Source organism: Mixophyes fleayi, chromosome 11 (assembly GCF_038048845.1).
Source record: "Mixophyes fleayi isolate aMixFle1 chromosome 11, aMixFle1.hap1, whole genome shotgun sequence".
NCBI classification, from domain to species: domain Eukaryota; kingdom Metazoa; phylum Chordata; class Amphibia; order Anura; family Limnodynastidae; genus Mixophyes; species Mixophyes fleayi.
In genome coordinates, this window is record NC_134412.1 from 93088861 (window position 1) to 93105785 (window position 16925).

The following is a 16925-nucleotide window of genomic DNA, read 5'->3' on the forward strand; positions in this document are numbered from 1 at the left end:
GTACAGTAAACTGTCTTACAATAATTTGCATTGGAAAGTGAAGTACATAGGGAATGTGTGTCCTTCTCTGCCGTTTTGAAATGCTGGGAGATATGGTTATTTTTGGTGTAAAAGATAATATTTAGCCTAAAGTTAGTCTGAGGAAGTTAGGTTACAGCACAAACATTGATAACCAGATCTGTAGATTGACAATGATAAGTAATTAATGAAGTACGTAACACAGTATGGTTGGCCTACCCCATATTGCCAAGCTGTCTTCGGTTCCATATTATGAAACGCCAGGCCTGTACTTAGTTAACATTTGTTGTCGATGGATAGGTAAATACAGAAGCATTACTCACTTGTCTAAGGATGGGTGAGCCTTAGTACTCCCTCCAGTTGAGTATAGGCATGAATGTGTAATGATGCAAAAAAGTATAAATAGAAAACATATAAAGGAAACAATGTATCCTGTAATGTGTTATGAGAGAGAGAGAGAGACACTAGGGTCAATTTTGATAGCAGCCAATTAACCGATCAGTATGTTTTTGGAGTGTGGGGGGAAATCAGAGCACCCGGAAGACAACCACACAAACACAGGGAGAACATATAAACTCCACACAGATAAGGCCATGGTCGGGAATTGAACTCATGACCCCAGCGCTGTGAAGCAGAAGTGCTAACCACGTAGCCTCCGTGCTTCCAATTGTACTTATAATATACAGTGTGCCTGCTCTATAACACCTGCTTAACATGCAGAACAAAACAATACAATAAAAAAGAAATTAATAGTATTTACAAGACAGTTCAATCTAAAATGGAAAAAAAAAAAAGTATTGAAGGGTGGAACGGAGATAAAATACATCAAATATTACTTCCCCGCATTGCATTGAATAGGCTGGTGTCCCCCCTGTGCCGCTAGTTGTCTGAAGCAGGTGATCCCCTCCACTGGATGCAATTCCACTCAGAAATAAATCTTCTGTTTTAGGTGGAATTAGGCTCTAACACACATCTGTGTAGATGATATACCGGGTAATAAACAAGGTCAGTGAATTATTTTTTTGCTAAAATATATATTCTGCAGATTTCTGGCTTATAGATAAATGTAATTCACCAGTAAAAACAAAAGTCCTGCCTACCATCAATACTGGGCCACCCCTTTAATTATTTACAACCTAGATAGCAGTGAGATCGCAGCAGAATGAGTTTATAATACACACGTTTTATTATATCTACATCTATATCAGGCCTGTCCAACCTGCGGCCCTCCAGATATTGTGAAACTACAAGTCCCAGCATGCCCTTCCAGATATCAACAGGTTGTCTACTGGCAAAGCATGCTGGGGCTTGTAGTTTCACAACACCTGGAGGGCCGCAGGTTGGACAGGCCTGATCTATATATATCTATGTCTTACCTGTATAGACAAAGATTTTTGATGTCATCGCTCCAATGGTCATTTAGAAAACCGGTGTCACACCTTATTGTACATTATTACCGATAGTACCATTCAATGGCTTCCACTATCTTTAAAACTTACAGTAGGGAATACATTAACCAATATATAATAGACACATTCTGACATAACAGCTCACTGGTTATAGTTATATTGCAGATAAATGTATAGGAATCTTAATGTATAATATGTATTATGATTGTAATGTGCTAGTGTCTTGCAAGAACTGTGTAAGACAAACCTGGGGATAAATCTCTGCAATAAAGTACCCAACACATTTGTTTCCCTAGCAATAAGCCATGTACATTCCTGCACATATTGATGGATGATGAAACTGTCTGATAAACAAAAGGTGCTTTTATTGTGGAGAAAGCTACAGAGTGGACACCTGCAGTACTGCACTGCTAATCCTTCTGGGTTAACCTGGTATTGCTTTATGTTGATGTCTTTTCCGCAGGTCCCCTCTCTCTGCATTAGGGACACAGTCTGAGGCTGCCGTCTGACGCCTCAGGACTACTGAGGCATGGAAGATCAGTCTCTGTCAGCAACATCAATATAATCCTGAGCCTTTGTGACACTTAAACCCACTCGCAGATGGCAAACAAATAGAGCTGTTAATGATCTGAGTTTTTAATATTGGATTAGAAGTTGTGCACAAGGAATTAATGTAGCCCGCCCAGGTCAGAGCTTTCTTCTATTTTAGCATTTGTTGAACTATTACATACATACACAAACTATAACAAAGTAATTCAAGTACACTCAGTTAAGCTGGTTACACACATATGCAATTATTGTGCAGATCGCATAATAAAAGACCGTTTGGTCTGATATTGCAACAGAGAGTTACTTCCCACGATCATGTTTTGTTTTACCAAAACACATTGCACTGTTCTGGCTTTATAAACTTCCTAAAAATCACGCTCAACGATGGAACGATGCAGCGCTAATTTTGAAGAGCGTACACAGTCTTGACTGTCTGTCCAACACATCTGCCGATAGTTTCTCTGTATATCTGTAGAGTACGTACAGATACACAATGTTTTCAGCAGACTTATGAAAGATGAAGATCTGAGATCTGACAGTAAAGGTTTGTATGCATGAATCAGCATGCTCAATGAGAAACAATCGTCAAACATTGTATGGTTGTACTGGGGCTTTTCTTGTAAGATATGGGAGACACACAAAAAATCTTGTTATTGACCAACTTGTCTACTCTCGCTTCTACTTACTGTGGGATTAGGGGTACTCACAAGTATATTTGGGGTAGGCTCTTTTTCTCGTACAAAACAGGAATGTTACATCTGGCTAAGTAGTGGCTACCCATAAGTCACCTAAGACAGTGAAACATTAAGTTAAGCAGCTTACAAAGACACTTCTTATTACACAACATTTTACTTGTTTACAGTACCAGTAATACAAGTTATTCTTCCCCGCATCAGTTACAGGAGCATCGGTGCAAACGCAAGTTGGAAAACAAGGTAATTCAAAGACCAATGGCTGCCATAGGACTGGAATATCTTTGTAGAAATAAAATGAACACAGACCTCTATTTGTCAAAAATAAAACAAAAGAGAAATAAAATGCTCGTATGAAACGGATAGGGTAGCCACAAATGAGTGTTACCAAATAATGCAGCGTAGACCTCTCCATTCCGTATTGGAACATCTAGAATGTACGTTTTTAGCACATATATAATGACCAGCTTATATCCCTCAGTGTTACACTAACTCTACAGTGTATCCTGTAGACTCGGTATAGTAGATGGAGATCACATTGTCTCTTGGAGGAACACATTGTCTTGTGGTGTTTTTGTTCTGACAGGTGAACAGTGGGATTGTCACAGTGTTTATTTCATGGTAAGAAAGCTTTGCTGAGTGATGAGATTACATCCAACGGAGATCTTTGCTCTAACACTCAGTTATTGGAGATTATCAACCAACCATTCATTCCATTTATTCCCTCAGAATAGTGATACTTTGTACTACATACAACCTGTCAGCTGTGAACTAACGTATAGCAGAGATCTGTCTGGATTTAAAGTTGACATTCAGGTAGGAATTTATTTTGGAGATCTCAGACACTTATCTGATGGTCTATATATTAATTCCTGTAACTCACTGTCTACCAGTAAATCAAGCGGGATTACACAGCTAAATTATACAGCTACTGAAAGCCAACCGAATGGTAACAAAATCATGTTATTTGTTTTTATTTCATTTTTTATTAACATCCAGCATTATTGTTATGATTTGGACATTCCTGCAAGACTAGAAGAACTTTGATAAATTCAGAAACAACCATGTTACTCCTTTACATTAGTGTATATTGTTCATTACATCTATATATATGTGATTTTCAGTGTCTATACCTTCTTTGGATCAGATCGGATATTTGCACTAAATTTGTTTGTTGCTATGAAATTGATGTTCTTGAGATTATAACGGGCTCTTAGATAAACTTACAAGTTAGATATGTGCATCATTTTTAAATGAGTATTTTTTGCTATTGAAAAGTTACATGTGTTGTATATGATTGTGGAACATATTAAAATACTATATGCACCTGTACTGGCGATTCGTGAGAGACTTCATTATCAACATTATATTATTATTTGGAGTACAATTTTGGTTGATTAGCGCTGTGTTTTATTTCTTTCCTGCTGTCTGCCAGACCTTGATATTGCATTTACTGTCATAAAACGATTGCTAATATGTTGCCCTTTATGGATAATTGAACGCTATATGGTAATTGCAGTGTAACGCACCAATTCCTGCGAGTAAGACTTAAGTGACAGAAAACTGGATGTCACCACAGTTCTGCTGATATTCAGCAAAAACAAAAACGCAGGTTTGATGAATCAGGACACCGTGTCATTCAGTTGGAATGTCAGATAAAAATGGAAACCATGCAGAAGATCTAACGGCCATACAGTCAGCCGGAAAACCAAGTTACTGCAGGTATGACTGCGGTACAGAAACCACCTGGCACAGTTAGCAGTGCCGACAGCTTACGTTCCATAAAATACTGCTCCATTAATTTGTGTGCATATTGCAAGAGATAAAATGTAGGACAATTATATTACAAATGTGTTTCTTTTAAGTAAGTGAAATGGAATTGTGTGTAAGAGATCATTAATATTCAGGGAAGATTAAATAAAATAAATGGGACTAGAAATCACAAATGGTCTGTGATTATTACACATTAATCACAAGTACCTGGTTCAGGAAAGACAACGCTCTTGGTTAAATTCCTCCTCCTGGTGTTTGTAGGATAAAGTAATCAGGAATATAGTTACTCTACGGGCCAATTAGGAATATGTCTAGGACAGCTCTGCATACTAAAGGTGTACAGGTTATCTTTCCAGGCTGATGGTAAGGTGCCATTGGCATGTGGCCAGTGCAATAACTAGCCTTGAGTGTGCAATTACTAGCCTAGAGCAGAGTCGCCCATACATTGGACAATAAAACAGCTTGTGGTTTAGTAACAATTACCCTTCGCAGAAACAAAAATTGGATTTGTTACCAATGTGATATTGTTTGCTGTCAGCTGTGCAGACACCAATGTGGTTGTATAGTAATTATACAACTGAACAACCGGCCACAACAGCATTTTAGATTGGTCCTGAAAAGCACAAGTTGGGCAAGATGTAATAGGACAATTACCCACTAAGATTTACCAAAACAGGTGTCCTGACTTACAGCCAAACACTGATGTTACAGAAAGTCTAAGGAGGCCATTAGTCAGCTCCTGCTGTGTCTCACAATAGAGATAAATCCAGCAAAGTTGCACTTACACAATCCATTACTGACAAGTACATTAATGGGTTCAGAAGCCAAGCTAGATAATACGGGATTAGTACAATTGAAATGCATCTTCATTTTAAGGGAACAGTATGATGAGAACACGTCCAAGAAGAATATATGTAAAACACGCACTAATTGTTAGGCCACCGGGTACAATCCATACGACTCAGTGGTTGGCATTTGCTCCAACTGTACAGTCTATGCACATTACACTTTCTGCAACCAAACCCCCAGTTTCACAGGAAACCTAAACTGTTTTATGCAATTAAATATTACTACTTCAACTATTCCAGCAAACCAAACCCTTCACAAATCATTTCTAAAAGCTAAGTAAAAAGACAAAACTAGAGAAATAACAGCAGTAAGGGGCTTCGGAAAAGCTGCTTAGGAAGCTAAGTGCTGGCAGGTTACCTGATCCCTCTGTTTACATGTGTTTGGGATTTGTCATTTAAAGGCTGCTGGTAATCTGTAGATCCTGCATTCTCTGTTTCCGCATGTAAAAGCATCTTTTAATATATTTCATCCCCAGAAAAAGCTAGAAGACATAGGATATTAACTTCGTAGTCAGAAGATTAAAACTGCCTGCCAGCCTAGATAAAATGCATATATATCTAAATAGTAGAAAATTGAAACAAGGATGAAGTATCAGCAACGACATAAATGCAACTTGTACGAGACAAGGAGGCTAAATATTAATACTCAGATGAATATGGTCCTTGATTTTCCCTTAGCCTGAGACATGTGTTATGAAGAAGTAATTGGTGAACAGGATATAAAAAGGGCCTTAATAGGAAGTCTGATAATAACCACTTCTCGCAGACTTATAAACACCTACAATGGTGATGACAGATATAGTCTGGCCTGGTAATCTGCCTATTCCCTTTATTAATGCTTTATTCTCAGCATAGACCTGTTTTCACGTTTAAATGTTTTTAAATTTTATAGTATGAAACATCGATTGTAATTTAATTTAAGAAAACAAAATTGCTCGAATTTCTCCCCACCAAAATTTGCCAGCTACCCGGCCGTGACCAAACTGCTACAAATATGTGACGGGAATTTATACAAACTGACGCACAGTTCATCTTTGGTAATTAAAGATCTATTTTGGGGGATAAAACCAAAATACCCCATAAAAGCACATTAACATTACAAAGTATCTTAGTGCTTAACCTTCAAGACTATTAACTAAACAAATGCATTGTTCTATTATGATTGCACAAAACACTCAAAACAATTGATTTAAGTATTACCAGGGAAAAATGGGTAATGATTCTGATTAGTAATATTTTGCATTTGACATGTAGACAAACATTGAAGCTGCAAAATGATATTTACACCAGAGACATCACAGAGGCTGGGATTATGATGGATTGTATCCATTAATGTGGGGCACAAAAATATCACTAGGGGTAGATTCTACATGGGCAGACAGACAGGATTAAGATTAACATGATAAAGACTGCAAATTTGGTAACATTTTTGCAAATCACTTTTCTATACTTGACTATTCCGACTGACAAGATTTTCCTCTTGTCAGTTGGTTTATTGGGGGGGCAGTTACCATTTATAACAACCATTGCTATTCTAAATTGACTAGATTTTCTATCCATTCATTTTATTTGCACTTGCTGTTAAAATAATAGGGATACACTAATTAATTTAAGCAACAAAGTGTAACTGCGATGTCACCTAAAAGGCAACTGTCTTCTGTGGTAGTAACTGCACAGCAAAAAGACAAAGGACGGAGCGGGATAAAGCCCGACAACAAACTATGACTGATAACCAAAGAGAATGTGAAAGTGATCATCACCATGCAAATCGGACTCCTCGGAACAATCACAGAGCGAACAGGACAGAGGTAATATCACGTCAACGCCTACAAAGTCAGCAGAAAAGATGCCACGTCATTCTTGATGTCGGTAACTTGGATTAAACAAATGTTAATGCTCATAACTGTGGTCCCATGATCTTACTCTTATTTTATTCTATCGTTTTGAGGCATTTAGAAGGCTTGGTGCACTGTACCTTACAGTACCTGGCTGACAGGAACAGAGGCTGTATTGCTAGGACACCCTGGCACCTAATCAATCTGAAGTGTAGGACTAGGAAACAGAATGAGGAGCTGTCCACGGTACTGCAGACATTTAATTAAACAGCTTCCTAGCAGGTCTGTAAACCGTGGCTTTCATGGGAAAAAATATTATCTGGTGGCTGCAAAATCCAGGACGTGAGGGATACCTGTAACTCAAACACTGTTGTAGGAATCAATTTAAGGTTGATTAAATAACAACACTGTTTTTATTCTCTTTAAAACAAGCTCCTTTGATTCTTCAGTACATCTAAACTATCCATTAGTGCCCCCTTTTCTGACGAAGTCACCTCTGTTCCTCTCTATCCCCGAGGAGGAAACACTGATCCCGTGGCCCCTCTTCACACTCTGACACTAATCAGCAAAAAGCTGATCTCTGATTATGATGGTGCCAGAGGGGTCTTTTCCTGCTATCTCGTTCTGTCCTCCTCCGCTTATTCCCACAGGAAGAGGCTGGTGAGTTAAGCAGCTCCACCAGCCATTAATCCTGGCTCTAAATCTTACTATTTTTCCAGAGCATATGCTGTTTGTAAGCCTGTCCGGCTGCTTCTGCATCAAGTGCTGCTTGGCTTCAGGCGGTTTTGGCATTGGTGTGAAAGCAAACATCAGGATATCTGCACTTAGAAGAGGTGAAAAGAGGAAGATTAGAAATTTAAAGCAGATTTTCTATACCATTCTATATTGTAATTTCTGCAGTGGGTTCTATAGTGAATGCTGCTGGCGGGAGAGGACACAAAACTGCAAATAGCGATGAAGGTTTTGCCAAGTGCGATATAAACCAGTCTTTTTATGCTGCGTCAATGAAATTCACACTCAATTAGGATAGTCTATACAATTTATCATCTAAAGCTTATAGAAAAAAAAAATGATGACGACTTAATTCATACAATATAGCGTTAGAACTGAATTTCCTTGTACAAGTAAAAATATAAATCAGAATTGGAGAATGCCAATTTGGCATCACAAAGCCAGAACTTTAGAATTTTCGTGTATGAGTGTCCACATCATTGGGTACACATCTCCTTCTTATGTAGATGACAGATCAATCAGTGGGGGAATCATGTTTGCAGACTTAGCCATTTATTTATTTTAGTATAATAGATATTATGTGTGGGTAACTCAGGGAAAATGCTTAGGACAAAAGATTTACGTAACTATGACCTCGGCACTGAGGTGATGTATCAGGAACATTGTAAGATCAGGCAACCAGTACCGTACGGAGTATCATAACATGGGCTACACTTAGCCAATCAATTATCAGCGGAGAACAGCTGTGCCAGAATAGACCTATCACAACTCATTGAACCTTGGTCACCGTTGGGGTGGAGCAGATCATGAACATATCAAGTTCTGCTCCTGTCAGTGGGCTACATGAACACTAGAATCCTGGACAATGATCACCAGGTCCAGTTCATCTTGGTTCCTGAACCAAGATAAGGCGAAAGTAGAATAAACCCATGTGTGCATTCTGAGGGAAGTTGGATGTGTTATTACAGAGGTTACGAAGGCCAACTGTGTTACGGTAGAAGAAAGGAGCATGGCTAGCACACTGTGATAAGACCACACACTACATGGCGTGGTCACACCACCTACGGTGGTGCACTGCCACAAAGCAATGGTGGCCATCAGTCTCCATGGGGTATTTTTAACATTTAATGTTACGAGCTAGAGCACAACTGTAAAAAGATTCCTTCTTCCTTCCAGTATAACCATAAGACACAAGAAAGGAGACATGTGCTGCACTTGAGACTCCTTGTTGGGTTCACGCCACAACAAATTATCGCTGTTCTGAGGGTAAGTTGATGAACAACTGGCTATCTAATAACGAGGCCGCTACTAGCTGTCACGCCATGTTGTGCATTCTTCTGTGTATTCTACTACCGAAACATGAGTTAGATAAATGCAATAGTGCTTTAATAATGTGCAGTGACCTAAAAATAACCCGCCTTTTCATAAGAGATAAAATGAACAGGCTTTTAAAGGAAATGAAAAGACAGGCGAAATAGGCAGTATAATTTATAGACAGGTTTTCAATATAAATAGCAACATACGCTCACTTCCAGCCCCTGAGTTCCATGAAGAACAAGGTTAAAATGTTATTTTTCCCTTTGATGCAGCCCTATGAAATGCCCCTTCACTTCAGCTATAAATGTGCACTTATTACAGTGATTGCAGTTACATCACAGAGTGGCAAGGCCTGGTTAATGCAGATATTACAAAGGAGAAAACCAACATGCATCTGTAGCTCAATATATAAAGGTTTTCTGCGGTCAACTAGTGATAAAAGCCGCGTAATGCAGCAGACCGGCCTATTCCAGGTCAAATGGGGGAAGTTATTTTATAACAAACATTTTAAAACTTCATCTGAAATCTGAAGTATCAAAATAGAACTTGACATCATCATAATGGAACAAAAATCAGTTACTGGTATTTAAATCACTCTGTATAAAAAGATACATGCAAAAACTGTCCGACAAACAGATTTGGAAAAAGTCCTTAGGAGATGTATAAAGTGTCAGAAACAGACGTCAAGAGGTTTTCTTCTACTATCAAACTGCTGCTATAGAAATAAAATAAAAATAAAAAAGAAGAGCTATGCAATTACCACGGTGAACATAGAATATTCTGATAAGTAATCAGTTTGCACAGATTTTCTGTTATCTAAGGAACAAAATCAATGTAGCTGTCTATTTTTAGCCATCAACTCATTTCAAACGAATATACTGGTAGCCAAAATACGTCAGCATTAATGGTTTTAATGAAAACCTATATACTACGCAGTGAGGCAGCCATTTTGTGGGCGGAACCATTATGCCTGAAATAATAGCTATTCACGAATTGTGACGCAAGAATCTCATTTACAAAAGTACTGTACTCGTCAATACTATTCCATATTTAAAGTTTGCCCATTGCCTGATCAAAGCGCAGACAGCCATTTTGTGGGATGGACCAATATTCATGAGATAACAGCCTATCAATTCACTAGGACCCAGTGACATCACTGAGGCATAAGAAATCAGCCTATCGATTCACTAGGACCCAGTGACATCACTGAGGCATGAGAAAGCAGCCTATCAATTCACTACTACCCAGTGACATCACTGAGGCATGAGAAAGCAGCCTATCAATTCACTAGGACCCAGTGACATCATTGAAGCATGAGAAAGCAGCCTATCAATTCACTAGGACCCAGTGACATCACTGAGGCATGAGAGAACAACCTACCAAATCTCTACTACCTGTGACATCACTGAAGCACTGTGCGTTCAAGCCAAGTATGGGCAAACAGTACACTCAGTAGGCAGAACTGTATATCCAGCTAGGGAGCAAGTGAAGAGGTCATTCAAATGTCTCCTCTCCCCCACCACAGCAACCAGCATGGCATCAGAGAGCCAAACACGGATTCACAGAACCGTATAATGAAGATATGGTGCAGGACACATTATATCACGTTGATGTGGCACGTAGTGGCCCTGACAATTACAGAAACGTTGTGCTTGAGAAAGCTGCCCTCATATTAAACACCATGGAATCAATGCATAGAACTTGCAGATTTATTTAAAACGTCAGTTACCAACAAACACAAAGGCTTTCGTTCTGACACAGTAGCTGCTGTTTAATGGATAAACGGAAAATGTACAACATAAGAACAATCACAGCAAACCTGTCTAATACTGCGCAGGATAAACGCCATAACTCATCCTGATACATCCAGAGCTGGGCTTATCGAGCCATTGATATCTCCATGTTTTATATGTGCGATAAGATGCACTGTCTTATGAGAGACAGGAAGAGATGAGGAGGAGGACAGGGAGGTAAATCAATCATCGCTCAGTGGTTACCCAGCATACTACACAGATATTTCACAAATGTAGCCGTATTAGTGCATATACATGCAACTCATGAAACAAGTGTTATATACCCAGATAGAACCCACAATATCTCATTCCACACACACGGGATCTGATAGACTAGATACACAGCGGAGCATAAGCTATTTCTCTTTGTTAGCAGCTATTGAGTGGCTCCCCACTGTGTCCTTAAAGGTCCACTGATACAGTAACATCGTCACTCATAGCAACAGGGCATCCTGGCAGTACAGCAGTCCCATGAACACTGGTTATTTTATGTATACTGAATCTCTGCAGGGATGAGGGGTACAAGCTGAGAGAGAGGGATGCAGTATAGGACAGCAAACAAAATAATCCAGGCCTGATTATTTGTACATACAGCCTCCTAGTTCCCCAGGGGCATCATACAGACAAACTACAGTCATGGCCAAAAGATTTGAGAATGACCAAGTATTAGTTTTCACATAGTTTGCTGCCTCAGTGTTTTTAGACCTTTTTGTCAGATGTTGCTATGGAATACTGAAGTAAAATTACAAGCATTTCATAAGTGTAAAAGGCTTTTATTGACAATTACATTAAGTTTATGCAAAGAGTCAATATTTGCATGGTTTGCCCTTCTTGAAGACCTCTGCAATTCGCCCTGACAAGCTGTCAATCAACTTCTGGGCCACATACTGACTGATGGCCGCCCATTCTTACCTAATCAATGCTTGGAGTTTGTCAGAATTTGTGGGTTTTTGTTTGTCCACCCGCCTCTTGAGGATTGACCACAACTTTTAAATGGCATTAAGGTCTAGGGAGTTTCCTGGCAATGGACCCAAAATTTTGATGTTTTGATCCTCGAGCCACTTAGTTATCACTTTTGCCTTATGGCAAGGTGCTCCATCCTGCTGGAAAAGGCATTGTTCTTCACCAAACTGTTCTTTGATGGTTGGGAGAAGTTATTCTTGGAGGATGTTTTGGTCCCATTCTTTATTCATGGCTGTGTTCTTAGGCAAAATTATGAGATTTTAGATTAATCAAGCCTTCTAAAAAAGGAAAAGTGGAGGAGTTTCCCATAGCAACCAATGAGATTCTAGCTATCATTTATCTAGTACATTGTAATAAATGGTAGTTACTATCTGATTGGTTGCTTAGGCAACGCCACCACTTTTACCTTTTAGAAGGCTTGAGTAATCTACTCCCTGGTGTAAAAAAAAAACAAATTATTTTCCCAGTAAGAACAGCAGTGTTGGATAGATGGAAATGAACATATCTAAGGCACAATTCATTAAGGGACGTAAATGGCATTTTGAGAGTATTATCCGCACAGTTACTCTGCACATACCCAGAACCTGATCATACGCCACAAAACGCAGCAACGTTCAATTCCACTTAGAGCGTTAAGGACACTTACTGAAGCCTATGACTTCAGGGTCGGAATGGGGCACGGATAGGGCATATGCACTAGTCAGTGTGCAGTAAGGACGCTACAAGCTCGAGTGCATATAGCAACGTCCGATCTAAGCTCAGGACATCTCTCGGATACGTGTTTTTCAGCCACATCACTTGCACCAGCTACAGGTCTAGTCTAAGTGCTGATTACTAGTGATGACGGCCGAGTATGCATGCTAGGACTTATGATTGCAATCAGGAGCAACTGAAAAACATTATTTTTATGCACAATAGACATTCATAACATCCTGATAAATATATTTCATAGAATAAAAACCAAAACACTTGTTTATTTTTTAATGTTTTATCATTAATGTCTGTATATTACCAGGTGGCATTAATTGAATAGGTTTTCGGGTTTTTTTCTGTGCGCTCTTTTGAGAGTTTATATTTCACATAATTAGACGTACCCTGCAGTGTTTTGTCTAGTAGAGTAGACCTACACCTGTATTCCTCACCAGACGTATCTTCACATCCTCCTTACTGAGTCCTGGAGTGCATCTACCTGATCTACGTACGTTCAGTATGCACAATTACTAGTTGAAGAAGTACTCACTCAAAAGGGTTATGATAGCGCCAACTCTAAATACAGCCCTTCCGGGTGTTATACATTCCTCAGACCGCTTGCCAGCCCCAGTCTAAAAAGCAGCTCACAATTTATAACCTCAAATATACTCTGACTTTAGCTGGAAGGTAAAGGAGGATCGTATCTGTGAACACCACACAGGATTCATCACCCATGGTCTATCTGCCTGGTACATATATCTGAACCTACTCCTACTTATTTGGAAAGTATGCCCATCCAAACACATGCCCCTTGGAATATACAATACTGAGCCAACCTTTCTAATACACCAGCCCAGAACAGGCTATTTTATAACCTGCTGCTAAACAAAGTACTGCAACTGAAAGGAATATTAGAAAACACTTTGTCAAGAGAAAAATCAATTATGTAGAAAAGATTATGTCAAACTGACAGGCCCGAAATGAGTTCTGGTCAATAAACATCAGTTTTTCTATTTTAATAAAAAATATTAAAAATGCAAAAGGCTGGATTTTATGTCAGAATGTCACAGACATCTCAGTTTCTAATACGCTTTGCAGTCACTTTTCTAAGAAACTGCAATATCCTCTTCTGCCCCTGTGCCTGCAAAATATTGCACACAGAATATAATGCACACTTCCATATGGCACACCCAAGTATGAAGTCTATACAAGGTCAGGTCTATTCAGCAACCGCTCCTAAGACCCGATGATTGCTGCATTTACTCTGCATTCTATATTGTATCTCAGAATTCTTCAGCATGAAGGAATACAAAGAAGACATTAACTGGAAAAAAACAAGAAAAAGACACTTAACATTGCTACAGGTTGTTTCAGTATAGGAAAAGGCGCCTCATTACCTGGAAAAATGTCCACGGTGCATTATAAAATAAAACCCGCAATTCAGCAACAAAAGCTGCATCATATTCTTATATGGGGGCACCCTTACATGGAGGAAACCTTAATCTGTCTGAGACCTTAATGTGTTTCATCCAGCTGCAGGCAATATAATGTTTAACATGCTATTAGTGGGACCAGATGACAATTTTCAACTGATTAAACGTCAATAGTATACAATTAATTAAATGTAAATTAGTTAATCATAATATAAACATTTTCTGGACTTGTAGACCTTAAATAAAGATATTCCACAGAGCCTATATATTCCCAGTGATACAATTCAAAGCGGTCACCTCTTATTATGACAAATGTCCTAAGTACATAAATGTAATAACTATATGAAATATCACTCACACAGGATTGAGATGAAGAATGTAGGCTACATTCAGCAGATTGGGATGACCACATATATAGAGATCAGTCTTAGGATCAGCATTAACAGCGTATACTGAGATATTAGAGAGGACTATAATAATCTCGACCTCTGAAGTGGACCATAGCTTTTCATCTGCAGAGGATATTTGGAAAGCCCATAGTGATTAACAAACACCATCAAGCAGTTACCAAGAAATGACTCCTAGAATATTCTATAGAGCCTCTCGATTCCCAGAGATACATTCTACAATGGGACCATTTCATGACAGATGTCCTAAATGTCACATGCCTGGGGCAGATATATATATATATATATATATATACACAAGTTAACCCGTGCATGATACTCATGCATTCTAGTCAAATCAAGCTACTTAAGGTGTTAAAAAGGTTCTTGTCATGCATTTGGACCTAGCCCAGGTCTCCTCAGGGGAAGAGCGTTACTTCCCGACGCAAGCGCCCTTTTTTAACGTGGTTTTGTCCACATGTCACCACCTCATCATTTTTCTCCATCACCTCATCCTTCATCTTCATCGCCACATCCTTCATCAAGCTACTTAAGGTGTTAAAAACTCCCCACTGTCACCCCCGGCAACCACCAACCACTCCCAACTGTCACTTCTCCTTCAAGAAATATATAGGTCAGTGTATAACTCTGCCCAACAGGTGGCGCTGCAGTTATTTTTTTTTTTTTCACACACGCCACTAGGCATTTATATAGTAGATATCACAGCTTATGGCAATACCCAGAAAGCCAGTCCTTATGGAAGACAATTTTCATATAGATCAGTTGTATATATCTTTAGAATGACACAGAAATGGGCTAGATTCAATATAGGAGCAGATGAGCACTTTCTTGCACTATAACTAGGATTTCGGGGCCACAGTGACAAGAAAAGCCATTTTTACACTGACAGATAAGACGTGAAGATATATTTACTAAGTGGCGGTTCCTACGAACCACCAGTTCTCAGCACTTTGCTGTCATTTTTTAAAATGAAAGCCCAATAGGTTTTGTTTTTAATAAATTAGCTATTTTAAAATAAATTATGGCAAAGTGCCAAAAATCGCCACTTCGTAAATATAACCCATAGTTTTGCACATATCTTATTGGTCCATAAAAAAATAACAATTGCCTTTAGAAACAATCTAATGGTTGGAAGTCATGTTAAATAAATAAAGCTGGGCACACACTACAGAAAATTACTGCAGTTGCGATTTCTGTAACCATTTTACCAACGACTGAAAGTCCCGATGAACATAACGATTCCTGCGTACACACCTACACAATTTATCTTCAGATCTATGATCTTCATCTCTCATAACCATCTGTTGAAATGATAGTGACTCTGTACACTCTACAGATATCTGCCTACGATGCTGGTGGTGAGTGCGTACACACTGCCACATTTATCCGACATCGTTTCATTGTCGATTTTGATTTTTAGAAATATAATCAAATCAAACAATACAATGTGCTTTGGTGCAATAAAACATGATTGTAGGAGTCTACACACTAATGCGACATCTGACAAAATGGTGGTTTATCATATAATTGGTTGAAAAACCTGTAGTGTGTGCCCACCTTTAGCGTTAAAGAAAACCCAACTTCTCGAACTGGTCAAAATCTATAGAAAGTCTCAGAACGCACAACATAATCTAATCCACTGTTTGAAATTCACTTCTTAGTATACGTCACACAGCTGTCAGGCCCAGAATACATTCCATAAACTGGTTAGTTACATCTATTATGGATCAATACAATCAAAACATATGAAAGGTTGAACTTGGATCTTTTATCCCCCCCAACATTCCTATGTAACTATTTGCATCATCACCAGAGCTTCACAAACTGTCATTTTTGTTTTCTTATTTGTATTTAATTACTCATAGTTAAAACGATTATTTGGAGGTCATGTACAAAACTAAAAAATGTCCTGTGCGCAGTGCACAAACCGCTGAAGACCAGTGGGAGAGCCTTTATTTGTGTAAATTTCGATTTTGTGTTCTCTGTATATCTCGTGCGCTTGGTAAATTACTTCCTTTGTTTAAAGCAACTTGTTCAAAAGAGACGAGCTATATGCAGCTAGATAGATAGAATAGAAATGACATTGTTCCTGCAGTTACTATTCCACATTATGTTAAATTAAACATTTCTACAAACACATGAAATCAGCCTAGTTCTCTTTCCTGGCGGTTATTCAGTCTCCTAGTGAACGTTCAGGATTATATTTCCGCTGTGACAATTATTCCGGGGCTACTGGCAATATCACAGTAGTAAAGATCGGGGGCCCCGGAGGACAGCTGGTGAACACACTTCTGTTCTGCTGACCTCTGCTGCGGCTTTTGGATTTAGGGAAATTGAACCAACAGAGAAGTTGGATTTTCATTACTGAAATACACAGACACAAAGAAAAGTTCTATTTGCATTGGACTGGAGAACACAGGAGTAATATAACTGACTGGTCTAGCTGTACTTACAACCCCAGGAGTA